The sequence below is a fragment of the Sorex fumeus genome, unplaced genomic scaffold (genome assembly GCF_029834395.1).
Source record: "Sorex fumeus unplaced genomic scaffold, SorFum_2.1 ptg000054l, whole genome shotgun sequence".
NCBI lineage: Eukaryota > Metazoa > Chordata > Mammalia > Eulipotyphla > Soricidae > Sorex > Sorex fumeus.
In genome coordinates this window covers 13,210,850-13,224,740 of record NW_026606111.1, presented here as the reverse complement: position 1 = coordinate 13,224,740, position 13,891 = coordinate 13,210,850, and positions in this window count along the sequence as shown.

Below are 13,891 nucleotides of genomic sequence, written 5' to 3'. Positions count from 1 at the left end.
TAAATAAATAACGAATTTATACTGAAACTTTAAATTCAAATCTAATACCATTTGTCCTTCTTCAACGTTTTTTTAGGGGGGATGTATACCCAGTGGTGCTCAGGGCATACTCCTTGTTCTGTGCTCAGAGATTACTCCTGGAAGTGCTGGGGATTGAAGCCAGATTGGCTATTACATGATCAATTCCCTAACTATTCTACTATCTCTAAAGTTTGTCAACTTTTAAAATTTAGTTTCAATTTCCATTTAATTTTTTTAAATTTTTATTAGTGAAACACCATGAGGTACAGTTGTAGACTTACAAATCTTTGTGCTTGGGTTTCAGTCATATAATGATAGAGAACCCATCCCTCCACCAGTGCCCATTCTCCACCACCACTAATCCCAGTATCCCTGTCACCTCCCGACCCCGCATCACCCTTGCCTCTATGGCAGGGCATTCCCTTTTGTTCTCTCTCTCCTTTTGGGTGCTGTGGTTTGCAAAGGAGGCATTGAGTGGCAATCATGTTCGGTCTATAGTCTACTTTTAACGTGCATCTCCCATCCTGGGAGGATTCTCCAAACACACTTTATTTGGTATTCCCTTCTATATCTAAGCTGCCTTTTCCCTTAGAGCGTGTGGCTGGCCTCCAAGCCCTGGAGTAAACCTCCTGATACTTAGCTTGAGTATTCTTGGGTGCTAGTCTCCTATTTTGTTACTTTATGTTCCCCATATGAATGCAATCTTTCTAGGTCTGTCCCTTTCTTTCTGACTCATTTAACTTAACATGATACTTTCCATGTAGTACCAATTGTATGTAAATTTCATGTAGTACCAATTGTATGTAAACTTTATCTTTTCTAACAGCTACATAGTATGCAAAAAAAAAAAACACTTCAGAGTAACAGTAAATGCTGCTGTCTCTAAATCTTGTGTAAATTTCCTTTTATCAGATAACTTTTAAGAGAAGATAACCAGGGACTGGAGTCTTAGTTTGGTAGGTAGTGTGCTTGTTTTGCAATAGGTAAACTGGCATTAGGTCCCCCAAAGCCACCTATGTTAATCTCTGAATGTGGAGCTCCAAACACTGCTGGGGGTAATCTAAAAACAAAACTAGAAGAGGAGGCAAACATAGAGGGATGTTCTGAGAACTGTAGATATCATTTTGTTTTTTAAACTAATATTGTATAAAGCAATACTGTGTATTTTTATTTCTTATTTCACTTCGCATTTTATCTTTTAAAAATCTTCCTTATAGGATAATGGTATTGCAATTTTGTTTTCTTATTTTTTGATATTGAAGCATATATACACACCTGTTATCACATTGTTTCAGTCTTTCTAAATCACATTATCTTATATATCTCTCTACCCAGAACTCTATATTCAACATAAAAATTTTATTCACTTAGAAACTATTCCTACTAGCACTGCTATACCAGATATGTTTAGAATAATCTAATTATATATTGTTTAGATTTATTGTACATACTATATTTACAATGTTTCTCTGACTAAAATCTTTTTTGGATCTCTTGTAAAATGTCCACTTTTGTTTTGCTTCTAATTGTATTGTATTGTTATAATTTGATAACATTTGGTTTTATTTTTTGTAAATGAGTTGGAAGTTGAAGATTACTTATCTTCAAATCAAATTATTTTGCTTAACTAACTCTAAAACTTGATTGTTTCAGATGTTTTTCTATGCTTCTTCTAGAATTATTGACTTGTAGATTTAGTTATTTTGGGGGGTATTTCTTGAATTGCATATCTTTTGCAAAATTGTTCTTTGGTACTCTATATTTTTTCCTGTTTCCACTAGGGGTGCCCCAGAGGGGGGCAGGTGAGAGTCCTCCCCACCCCAAGGGACCCAGCCCCCACAGCCGACCTGCACGACCCAACCACGGCCATGCTCGAGGCCACTTTGTGACACATCATGGGATACTTTCTACCCATTGTCCATAATCACCACACCTTGTCTGATGGAGTTCAGACGGTAGACAACAGATCATAGTGTGAAATATATATATATATATATATATATATATATATATATAATGTGTGTGTGTGTGTGCTGAGCCTCTCAGAGTGCTCAGCAAGCTACAAGAGTATTCTGCCTGCACAGGCAGAGCCTGGCAAGCTACCCATGTCGTATTTGATATGCCAAAACCAGTAACTATAACGGGTCTCATTCTCCTGACCCTTGAAAGAGCCTCCAATCGTTGGAAAAGACTTGTAAGGCGAGGCTACTAAAATCTCAAGGTTGGAACGAATAGAGATGTTACTGGTGCCTGCTCGAGTAAATTGAAGAACAACGGGATGACAGGGATACAGTGACAGTGATATAACACTTTAGTTCCTCTTCTAAAGGGAGAGTTGCCAAGCAGTATTCAGCACTGTGGGGACTGATTTTGATGATTTTCAGCCAACTGTTCTGAATGATTCAAAGGTAGCACTCAAACACACAGTGGTGTTTTGACCCTGTCATTTTGGGGACAACCAAGGTCAGCCTAGTAGTGTTTGATCATCACAAAAGACATGTAGGTGACGCCTCCAGGGTTATGCCCAGCAGCTATGATACTGGAACCATGTAGTGATAGATTTAACCTGCATTGGTCACAAGTAAGGCGTGCACCTTAACCCCTGTACTATCTCTTGGGTCCCATATTTGATCTTTTTTAAGTAATGATTTTGTTTTCTTTTTGAACCAAACCCAGTAGATCTATGGATACACCTTAGATTCTGTACTCAGAAATTGTTGCTAGAAGTAGTTGGAAACTATGCAGTGTAGGGAGTAGAACCTAGGGTTCCCACATACAGAGCAGGAGCTCAGTCTTTGAAATCTCTCCCTAGTCCTTTATCCTTTTATATTACATAATCTTGTACAGTTTCCTCTAATTTTCCTCTTCTCTAAATTCAAAAGATTTTATCTGTATCAGAAGCTCCATTGGATACATTGATTTTCATACTCCATTTTTATATTTTCATAGTAGATCTGTTTTCATATGTGAAAATATGTATTTAGGATATTTAATTCAGATTGAATTTTTGTATTTTAATCCCTCTTATTTTGGCTAGTTTGGTGAAAGCATTATCATGAAATTGTATGTTATACTTTACCTTTTTCCCTGTGGATATGGGTTACTATTGCTGCTTAATTTATAGTGCATTATCTTAGATATGTATACTTTTGTTTTGGTTTGGTTCAATTTGGCACTACATCAAAGCTCAGGGCTTTCTCCTGGCTTCACACTAGGGATCACTCCTGGAAGTCTCAGGGGGACCTTATGGGAGCTGGGTATTGAATCCAGGTTGGCCCTGTGCAAGGCATGAGATACTATCCACGTATCATCTATGGTACTATCACATTTGTACTTACACAGTTGTATGTGTATTTATGCTTGCACACATGGGAGGACACAGCTAAATGATAAGGAGACAGTGATCAAAATAATACATGTCTCTTTGAAAAGTGCCATTTGATTGTTACTTGACTACCGAAAGTATTCGATATGCCAAACACAGTAACAACTGTCTCCAATGGAGACGTTACTGGGCCCGCTCGAGCAAATCGACGATCAACGGGAAGGCCTTATCTTTACCTTTATAATTCGAATTTCTTTAAAAAATTGAAAATGCATTCAACTGATGTGTTGTTTATTTTTGATATTTCTTCAGTTTTTATATAGGTTTCTTAATGCTTATATGTAATTCCATCTTTTCACTTAATGTGAACACTCTGAGATCCTTCTTTCTTTAATGTACTTTTTAAATTTTTTTTTGACATGCCCTCCCTCTCTACATACTTTAATTTCCACCTTTTGGTTCCCAGTGCAAAAACACAGACCATGCTGCATATTTTTCCCTTTGAATTGAATCAAATTTCTATATTGTTTGTGTGTGTCTTCTTTCAGTATTCTATCAATAACTAAACATGTTTTTGAGTTTAATAGTTTTCACATGCTTTTGTCTGCTCTTTAGTTGATAATTTATGGAAATTTATGTCCTATTATTATTTATAATAATTTATATAATATTATTTGTGAGTATTTTCTGATTTATATTATATTTTAAGGTATTCACAAAGTTGGATTATTAAATTGCAAGATGCATTTTATTATTTGTAAATTACTTTATATTTGGTAATCTGCTATTAACAAAACTATCGGGCTTATCTACAGATTTTATTTTGAAATCAGTATGCTAATATTTTATAAACATGTATATTTCCCATTATTATAGAAAAAGAAAAGAAATGGTGACAGAGAGATATTACAGTGGGTAAGGCATTTGTCTTGCTCATTGTCAATGTGGGTTTGATCCCTGGCACCTTATATGTTCCAGAGCATAATCAGGAGTAATCCTTGAATGCAGAGCTAGCAGTTAAGCCATGAGCACATTGCTGGGTGTAGTACTAAAACGGTCACCAACAACAAAGTGAAAACCATTTCAAATATGTTCTGATTTATATATTATGCAATTTATTTGTTATTTAATTTGGTGGGCCATACCCAGCAGTGCTCAGTGACTATTTCTAGCTTTGTGCTCAAATGACCCCTAGCAGTACCTAGAGGACCATATGCAGTGTCAGGGATAAAACCAGAGTTAACGGTATACAAGATAAGAATCATACCTTCTATACTCTCTCTCTTGTATATTTTGTTTATTTTGTAATTATCTTTTATTTTAGGTACTTTTGTAAAATTTCTAAGCTGAAATGATTAATTTCAGTGAGTTGATTTTCATTTTATTTTTAGCAAGATAACTTTTGAAATAGCTATCCTTAAGAGCCATCATAAACAATACCAATAAAAAGGAGAAATAATTCTGCATGTGATTTGATGGGCTGGAACGATAGCACAGCAGTAGGGCGTTTGCCTTGCATGCAGCCAACATGGCCGACCTGAGTTTGATTCCTCCGCCCCTCTCAGAGAGCCCGGCAAGCTACCGAGAGTGTCTCGCCCGTGCGGCAGAGCCTGGCAAGCTACCCATGATGTATTTGATATGCCAAACACAGTAACAACAAAGTCTCCAATGGAGACGTTACTGGACCCGCTCGAGCAAATTGATGGATAACGGGAGGACAGTGACAGTGACAGTGACAGTGATTTGATATTACTATTAAATTGTCTCAAATTTCTATAATTGATAGAAGTCAGTGGTAAAGGGTGTGTTACTGATTTTTTTGAGTTTCCTATTATTCATGAATCTATCACAGATCTGCATACGGGCAGTCTTGCCATACTCACAAAATTTTAGCCATGTCCGTTTACTGATGACATGAATTTAAAGATGCCATTATTTGCTATCATTAATCATTCAAACATTGGAGGGGCCACTGTCTGTCTGTCCTGTCCTCCTGTTGTTCATCGATTTGCTCGAGCGGGCCCAGTAACGTCTCCATCATGAGACTTGTTACTGTGTTTTGCAAATCCAATACGTCATGCGTAGCTTGCCAGGGTTTGCCATGTGGGTGAGATACTCTCGGTAGCTTGCTGGGCTCTCTGAGAGGGGTGGAGGAATCGAACCCGGCTCTGCCGGGCTGGCTGCACGCTAGGCAAACACCCTACCATTGTGCTATGGAGGCACCAATATTTAAATAATAACTAAAGTAAAATACAATAATTTGGAAAAAATAACTGGTTCTCTTTACTTGAATCCATTTTTTTTTCCCAGCTGGAATACCGTAATTAATTATTATTTAAAGGACCCCGAGACTTTTACTGTCCTCTGTTACCTGACCAAAGGTGAGCAAAGGGATCATTAAGAATTTGAAAAATAAATAAATAAATAAATAAATAAAATTTCCAGTCCAGGGAGATATCTCTGTGATGAGATACGTGTGTATCACAAACTTCCTGATGATTGCCTGGGTGACTCTGGTGGTTCGCATCACTGCAGGACACCAGCATGACATTCTGGTTTAGCACTGTAGCACTGTCCTCCATTGTTCATTGATTTGCTCAAGCAGGCCCAGTAATGTATCCATTGTGAGACTTGTTGTACTGTGTCTGGCATATCAAACACGTCATGGGTAGCTTACAAGGCTTTGCCTTATGGGCGAGATACTCTCAGTAGCTTGCCTGGCTCTCTGAGAGGGGTGGAGGAATTGAACCCAGCTCAGCCTGGTAGCCGCACACCAGGCAAACACCCTAACGCTGTGCTATCGCTCCAACACAACTTCTTGGGGTGCTAGTAACATATACATTAATATTGTTGCTATAAATTTACTTTTTGGGTTGGAGCTTTGGACTATATTCATGGTGCAGAGGAATGATATCTGGCCATGTCTCAGGGACTAAAGGCAGTCATGGGGATTCAACTAGAGGTCAGCTGCATGGCAGCCAGATGCCTTACCTTCTGTACACACACTTATATACATCCAGCATCTCTACACACACTTTTGCAAAACTTATATTTACTAGCAGTTCATAGAAAAAATTAGGAATTTTATACCATACATAAGCCACACTTTATAGTTGAGTCACTATTTAAAAGAATTTTTATTATGACAAAAACACACATCAGGGCTGAAGCCCATCTGCTAATGTTTTGAACTGAACTTATTTTGATTTTTTCCAAAGAAAACGACTAAGCCAGTATATAGACCAAGAGTATTTTATTTTAGGGACTGGAGCGATAGCACAGAGGCTAGGGCAATTGCCTTGCACACGGCTGGGTTTGATCCCAGCATCCCGTGTAGTCCCCCGAACATCCCGTATAGACCCTCAAGCACTGCCATGAGTAATTACTGAGTACAAAAGCCAGGAATAACCCCTGTGTATCGCTGGGTGTGAACCCAAAAAAGCAATTAATTAATTAATTAATTAAAATAATAAAGAGTAATTTATTTTAAAATACTAGGAGATAGTATTTATTTTTTACTGAACTCTGTTTCATATATATCTATGGATATACACATTTACACACATCTAGCATATATGTGCATGTATGTATATGTCTATGTATAATTGCATATTTTATTTTTAACACTAAAGAATTTTTATAGTGAAAGTGAATAGAAAATAATTAAGGAAAAATAAACATAATAGATTTACTGCAGTAGTTGGTTCCTACTCTTAAAACAGTAATTCTTAAATGTGTGTATTACAATAAATGGGAAAAAGTGAATTCTTATTTTATTATAAAGCAAAACCTGCCCTCTAGTGGTTACCAGCTGAGTTTTAAATCAGGAAAAACAATTTACATCCATGCAAGATTATTTTAATATTCAAAATCACTTATCTTTTTAATTTTAAGTAACCTACTAAAATACAAATATCACAAAATATTAACTTCTCTATTTTTATATTAACAATAGATATTACACAAGTTTTGAATGAAATGATTTTTTACTAAATGTCAACAAAGTCTCCAATGGAGATGTTACTGGGCCCGCTCGAGCAAATCGACGATCAACGGGAGGGCCTTTACCTTTACCTTTACCTTTATAAACAAAAATGTGGGGTTTCATTTTCTATTTTGCATCAGCTCAATAGATATTTTGTTTTGCTTTTTGCCTTTTAGAGTCAAAAGTAACCCCTGGCGATGCACAGGGGTTACTCCTGGCTCTGCACTCAGGAATTACTCCTGGCGGTAGCTCAAGGGATCCTATGGGATGCTGTGAATCAAACCCAGGTTGGCCGCGTGCAAGGCAAATGCATCGTGCTATCACACCAACCCTCTCTACAGATATTTTGATTATTGCTAATGAACAGCAAAGTAGCACTGTAGCACAGTCCTCCCATTGTTCATCGTTTTGCTCCAGCGGGCACCAGTAATGTCTCCATTGTGAGACTTGTTACTGTTTTTTGGCATATCAAATACACCACGGGGAACTTGCCAGGCAAGGACAGGATACTCTCAGTATCTTGCTGGGCTATCAAAGAGGGATGGAGGAATCAAACCCGGGTTAGCCACGTGCAAGGCAAACGCCTTACCCACTGTGCTATCGCTCCAGCCCTAACAAAGTAGGATTGATAAATCATTCTTAATGGAGTGTGCAGCACATTGATAGGTCAAATGGACAAAATCTTAGTGTTAATAAAGTTGAACCTAGTTTACTAACCAATTTTAGTGTAACTCATCTATTAAGTTTTTATTTTACCGATTATGTTGGAGGAAGGACTTCAAAGCAGTGCTCATGAAACCCTGTGGAACTTCAGCTTAGAGTACAGGACTCAGAACTTCACTTTCTGGTTGTCAGGGACCCCCAGGATCAATAAAGTTGTTTAGCCCTGGAGGTGGGAATGTCCTTTGGGGGTTCAAACTGAGGTCAGTTAAAGACAAACAATCCCCCCTTCTCGCTGCCCCCTTCCCCCCACAGTCTCCCTCATGTGGGGTGAAGATTTTAATTGCTTAAATAAAATAAGCAGAATATCATGCATATATTAAAATCTGGCTGAAAAATATTTGTTTAAAAATTAGGGGGAAAGGAAACCATGGGGACCTTTATAAGGTCTTAGTCACTGCATAAAAGAAAGTATAATTTTAAATGCATAATTGTTAAATGGGCTGGAGCTATAGCACAGCGGGTAGAGCATTTGCCTTGCACGCGGTCAAACTGGGTTAGATTCTTCCATACCTTTCGGGGAGCCCGCTACAAAGAGTATCCCACCTGCCATCAGAACCTGGCAAGCTCCTCGTGGGTATTAGATATTCCAAAACCAGCAGCAACAAGTCTCACAATGGAAACGTTATTTTTGCCCACTCGAGCAAATCAATGAACAATGGGAGGACAGTGCTACAGTGCTATTATTTTATAATTTTATTTTATTTTTCTTATTTAAAATATCTGGCGAGATACTCTCAGTAGCTTGACAGGCTCTCTGAGAGGGGTGGAGGAATTGAACCCGGATCTGTCGGGTCGGCCGCTTACAAGGAGTTTAAAAGATGTAGAATGAGATATTCGTAAGCAAAATGTTGAAGAAATTGTAAACATTGTACTGCAGAGACTTTAATTCTTTCAATCTCCTATATTATTATTGCCCTTTGATATTAACCACGTTTTGTATTTTCACTTGTATTTCTTAATAAGTAATGAGATTGAATTCGGACGATCAGATTAACATTTTCCATGACATTTATGACATTTTGGCCATTGGTTTTTAAAGATATTTCTTCTACCCATTTGTTTTCACTCTCACATGTTGAAGCCTTTAGACTTATATTTATAAACTTTATAGTTTCCACAATTCTCTAAGGAGAGACAAATGTTAATAATTTACTGTTCTACTCCTTGATTACAGAATCTCATATTATTTACTTAGTGCTTGAGTAGTATCCCTCAAACCCATTCAACCCTTCAAGTCAGAATGGTTCTTTTTTTAGAAAAAGAGTTTTTGTAGCCATAAACATTTAAGATCAGATCATATGAATCAGGATGAGAGAGACCTAAATTCAGTTGTTAGAATCTAATGAGAATGTTATTTGGAGAAAGAAAGATAGAAAGGAAACATCTTATAAATGTGAACACAAAATTGCGACTGCTATACCAAACTAAACCAAATGAAATTAAAAATTATTAGAGACCATCAAAACCTAGATCAGGAAAGAAGTCATTCTTGAAATGTTTCTAAGGGAACATATTCCTGAAAAATAATGATTTCAGACTTCTGTGCTCAATAGATGTGAATAATAAACTTATATTCTGGAACTTAATTTGTTTTAATTTGAACAGTCCTAGAAAATAAGTAAACCTTTTAGCAATTTTGCTAATTATTTTCAATATTTCAGTCTTGCTATAATGCATTTCATTTTAAAATGTATACATTTAAGACCAAAGAAATAGCACAAAGGGCTGACCACATGCTTTGCATGTATGAGGCTCAAAATAATCCTTGACAACCCTCAGACCCTGAGCATTACCAGGAGTGACCCTCAAGCACAAGATCAGAATAGCACTTAAACATTGCCAGGTTTAGCTCAAGATTCACCCCTGAAAACCTTTAAAAAAACATTTTATTCATTTTAATGTAATTATAAAATCATATTGATGGAACTATAATATATGGTACTGCAATTTACAGTAAGATGATACAGGTTTACATATTTCATATCTATTGGTATTATATTTAGGGACATGTTATATAATATGATTTATATTCTCTAGATCACATTTCCTTTTATCTTTTAAATTTATCTATATGGTTAAAAAATCTTTGTAAATAATGCATTACCTTGCCTTGCATACAATCTACCAAGGGTCAATCTCCAGCAACCCACTTGTTTCCCTGAACCTCTCCAGGAGTGATGCTTGAGCATAAAGCCAGAAGTAAGTCCTGGCCACCTGGCCTCGTGCCCCCACCCCCTCAAAATGAAATTCCACTCAAATACAGTATATAAAAAATGAAAACTCAGAGAAAACAAAAAGCAGAATACTTGTTTTCAGGGTTGGGGGAAGGATAATTAAAGCTGTATTCAGTGAATGTTGTGTCAATTACGGGAAGTGACTAACTTTTAGAGGGCTGTAAAGAAGCTTATTTTTTTAAAATAATAAGCACTTACCCTAATATAAGCTTGAAAAATTGTTGAATATAGACATTTGAACTACAAACAAACCAAAATAAAAAAAACTTTTGAAAATGATGGGAAAATTATAATTTTGATAGTAGCAATGGTTTCTTGGGTGTAAGTCTAAGCCCAAACTCATCACATTGGAATATATTAATTACTGTCACTGTCACTGTCACTGTCACTGTCCTCCGGTTGTTCATCGATTTGCTCAAGTGGGCACCAGTAATGTCTCACAACAAATTATGAACTTGTCGTTGCTGTTTTTGGCATATTGAATACATCACAGGTAGCTTGCCAGGCTTTGCTGTGCGGGCGACATACTCTCAGTAGCTTGCTAGGCTGTTCGAGAGGGGCAGAGGAATGGAACCCAGATAGGCCGCTTGCAAAGCAAACACCCTACCATCTGTGCTATCTCTCCAGCCCTATATTAATTACAATTACATTAATCAAATAAAGTACTACTTTGCTTTACTTGTAAATAATATGGCATAGTAATTCTAGAAGTTAGATTACTCTCTTCCCCATGGTGATTGTTATTTTTTTCTGTTGCTATAAATTTAGTGATTTCACCCACTCACCCAAATTATTCATGTACAATGTGTATTTCTTATCATGTGTGGCTACTAGTATTTATACTTGATTTGCTTATGGCCAGTAATGATTAGATAGAGATTTCCAAAAATATCTGTCTAACAGTTTTTACTTTTGTTTATTGAGGCTTAATTTCAATAAGCTTGAAGGCATTTTACCCTCTTCCATAGACTTTGCTAAACTTTATAGTTAGTTTGAGCTGACAGACTAAGGACCTTTTAGAGCTGTCCTAAAGAAAAAGTGTGAATTTAATTTCAAATACTTTCTTAGCTTTTCAATGTTTCATTTGAACATTTCTCAATACTCAGTTTTATTTTGCAAGCTTTTTTTTTTGTCTTTTTTTGTTAACCAGCAAAAGTTAAGTCCTGTCACCTAGAAAGCTGTTAAGTTAAACAATGGTTACTGATTGCTTTTGACAAAAGCTTAAGGCTTAGTATCCCTAAGCAAAGCTTTGACAAAGGTTAAAGACACATCTTTGGAAAGGCACTTTAAGCAAACTGACAGGTAGGTAAAATAGTAATGAATCTCCAGAGAGAGGATTTTTGTGTAGTTCCTAAGTCATTTTTGTGTCATACAGATGGTTTCAAAAGCTATTTTAAGTTGTGAATATTGTGAAACAAAAATTTTCAGAATATACCAGTGGTGAAGACTGGGGATAAGAAGAGCATAAATTTCACAAATTATGCTGCTCGTACAGAAATTAAGCAGCTTTTCTTGTGTTTCCAGGTTTATAATTCTCGAATACTCTGAATTCAGAAAAATGTTGTAATCTACATTACTTTAATAGATAAATGACTCTTCAAAGACCATTATTCTGCCATATTGCAACTCAAATCCATCATTTTAGAAGTACCATTGCTCCTTGTACTGTCAATTAATGTCAAAATTTATAGGTTTGATCTTTTTTTAATAATTTTAACATAAAATCACATTCTATTCTTATCTTTCACACAGTAAATTATTTCAGTTATATTTTGTTGTTTCAGTTCTCCGGTTATATTTTGAATATTCTGAAACTGCTTTGTGGTGGTCTGAAGAAAAGCTTGCTTTTGATTCAGAAAAGATTTACTATATATATATATAACATATACATATATATGTATAATATAGTATTTCTATAGAGAAAAGCATTCCTGCGTTTTTTCTTGTAATCCATTTAATAATTATAATAGCTTTTAGATAATTCTCTTGAAATTATGATTCTTAATTTTAATGTGCAAGTTTATTTTTATGTGTATCCAGTATGAATATTTTCTCATTAGTTCAACCAAGAATTGTAAATACTATGATTTTAAATTCTGAAGCTGTTGGAAATATCTCAAAGGCTTACTTTTGCATAACGGTGCTAAGTGTGTCCGGAACTTTGCAGTAAGATTGATAGTATCCTGTTTAGAAAAGAATTTCTAGCTTTTGCTGTTTTTCACCAAACACCAAGGACATCAGTAGTATGCTTTAAATTTATATATTTTCTTATAGTAGAGCTTGCATGCAGGTTGAGATAACAGTAAAAAGTTGTAAAGTATACTTCAGTTTTAACTTAGGTATAAACTTTTACTGAGGTATAAAATTTAAAGGGTTTCCAAATAAAACTTTAGTAAATAACAATAAAGTATTTTTAAATTAAAAAAATAAAAACTTACTGATGAACAAAAATTTTAAATTGTGAAAGAAGATATATTTAGTGTCACAGTGGTATTTGAGGTAAAAGGAAAAATACATAATTTTCCAAGTCACCTCATTTTATTTTATTTTACTTTTAATTTTGCACTACATATGGGAATACTCAAGGGTTATTTCTGGCTCTGCACTTAGGAATTAATTCCTGTTGGTGCTCTGGAGGCCATATGGGATTCTGGAGATCACCCTGGGTGGGCTGCAGGGAAGACTAGCAATATCTACTCTGCTATCTCTCCAACTCCATCCAAGTCACCTCATTTTAATTGAACCTCTGAAAGCAGTTTTATTAGTAATTTTAATGTTTTATTTTATATGCATTGTTATATATTTAAATTAGAAAATTTGATATTATGGATAAATAGATCTTATTTATCAAAAACAATCATATATAGGTTTTCATAGATTATAAATGCATTTTTTGATAAATATCCTTATATGAGTTTTCGTGGTACTTAATGGTATAGGATAGAAATTATTTCAAACTTCAAAAAGCACACTAATGAAAAGTAGCTCAAGTACTGTCATGGTAAGTTAGGAGTACTATTTCATTGTTTAAATGATAAAGATGAGACTTACTACATTTAAAATGATGTAAATTTTTGCAGTTGCTTATAAAATACAGAGAAAAAGTTTTAGATAATTTTTTTTTATTTTGTAGATTAGTTTTTGTAGAGAGCAACATAAATATGTGGAGTGGTTAATCTATTTAAAATGAAATAATTGCTAAAGACTTGTTAGGAGGTTGTATGCGGTATTTAAAGTAATAAAGACAGGAATGGTCTTATAGAGAAGTGATGTTTGTGTAAAATTCTAAAGTGAGTAAGTGAGAAAATCATGAGGATATCAGCAAGAACATTACTTCAGGGAGAAGAGCTATTGCAGAGGTGTGAAGAAAAATTATGTCGAGGAACACTAAGAAGCATTAAAAAAAATCAGTGTGACTCAATTTGAGTGAAAAAGAGAGAAACAAGGAAGGTGGAAAAAGTAGGATATGGAATGAGAAATGAGTCAGGAACATAAGTGAGGAATCATAAAATAAAGGCATTAAGAAAATTTTTGTTTAGTGAAAATGAAATTGGATTTTGATCAGTGAGTTTGCCATTTAACAAGATTTGGTAGATTTGGTAT